The following is a 1,706-nucleotide window of genomic DNA, read 5'->3' on the forward strand; positions in this document are numbered from 1 at the left end:
CCCACCCCGCCCTGCCCCGCCTCGCCTCGCCTCAAGGTGTGCGTATCCGGGGCGGATTTTCACTCGATCAAGCGACGTAAAGGGTATGGTGAGCTAGAAGAGGGGGGTGTCGGGGTTACGGAGGGCGCCGGTTTAGAGCGTGCGGCCGACAGACGTGCACGATAAAAGCGGGAGGGGGTACTGAGCACCTTCCGGGGCCGGGGGAGGTGAAGTATAGTAGTCCGGTCAGACTGTACAGCGCTGCACAGCAGCCGTCTCTCTCGTCTGCCAGCACACGGCTCAGTGTCCGACGCACACATGGAACAACAGTCAGCGTAGCTCGCGCGGTGCAACTTTCATCGGTGTTGTTGTGGCAACCACTGCGCGCGCGCGCGGATATTGAGATCGATGAGTCCCGACTGGCCTCCGCCACGTGAGTGGAGTGATTAGTTCTCGTGCAAGCGCGCAGCCAAAAATGCGTACAGTAGGAATAAATTATTCAAAGTAAAAATAGCTCTGCAGCTTGCAACAATTAGTAATCCGAAAATTTCTGAAAATCCTTACTCTGTAAAATAAAAACCTTCCCCTGTGAATGCTTTGCCTCCCATCAAAACTTGTTTTTGCGGTTTTGCTCGGAGGTTTCTCTTTTTGTTGGATAATAATTGATGTCACAAGTATTAAAATTGTCATAACGCAACGAGGTTCTGTCAAAGGGATATAAGTAGCCAGACCAGACCAATCTCGCTGTATCTATTTGCTGCAAATATCTTTTCCTCTGACTTAGTTAGTGGTGCGACGAGACGCCCGCCTCCCTCCTCGGTGCGCCCCCTCCCTCCTCTCCTCTCTTCCCTTGCACAACCCCCGCCCCTCCCGCAGGCCCATCACCAACTAATTTTCGAGGGGAGGCGGTTCGGCGCTGTGATCACTGCTAGCCAGACCTTTCCGCTACAATGGCCCCCGGGCCCACCGGGGCTCACCGAGGCCCCGCCCGGCCGAGGCCATAGTGAAAAGGACGGGGGCCGAACCAAACCCCCGCCGGGGCCTCGGATGGCCCCCTGGTGGGCCACGAGGACAGGCCCCGGGCCCGGCGCAGACCAGCTGGGGCCGGCCGGCCGGCTCCGCTCCCCCGGGCCCGGGCCACGCCCCGCAACGCTGCGCCGCGCCCTGCGGCTGATTTGAATTAGTATGTTTAGTGCAGGCCGAACGCGTTCCAGGCCCGCTGCGGGCGCATTTTTATTTTCGTACGGTACGTCGTTCCGTAAGTCCGTTCAAAATAGGGCCCCACAGAGAATCTTTGGGTGAACCCACGAGAAGTGGAGTTGGGCTACTAGTCCACTGCATTTTGTTTGGTTATTGCGCCGTACCGATTGCCGAATAAACTATGTCGTGGAATGAAATTAGCTGTGCTGGAGCTTGGATGGGGTGGCGTTGCTGTGCGGTGGGGCAGGACTGGGCGAGGGTTGGCCAGGTGTACAATGGTGACTCCCTCCCCCGTGCAGCAGTGCTTCGCGCGGTGCAGTGGGTAGAGAGACAGGCTTATGAGGGGAGGGGAGGGCTTAGCATGTGCCGAGACGCGCCCTCCGCCACCAACTAGGCTGCCACCCAGCTCCGCCCCACCACGTTGGGCCCCCACAAATACACAAGTATCATACCGTATCGTCCTTTTTAGCCCGCCCTTCTGCTTTTAAAAAAGCATTAAAGCGGGCTTATGCAACCGCTCTCGTGTC

The sequence above is a fragment of the Frankliniella occidentalis genome, unplaced genomic scaffold (assembly GCF_000697945.3).
Source record: "Frankliniella occidentalis isolate FOCC.00 unplaced genomic scaffold, Focc_3.1 Scaffold253, whole genome shotgun sequence".
Classification (NCBI taxonomy): Eukaryota; Metazoa; Arthropoda; class Insecta; order Thysanoptera; family Thripidae; genus Frankliniella; species Frankliniella occidentalis.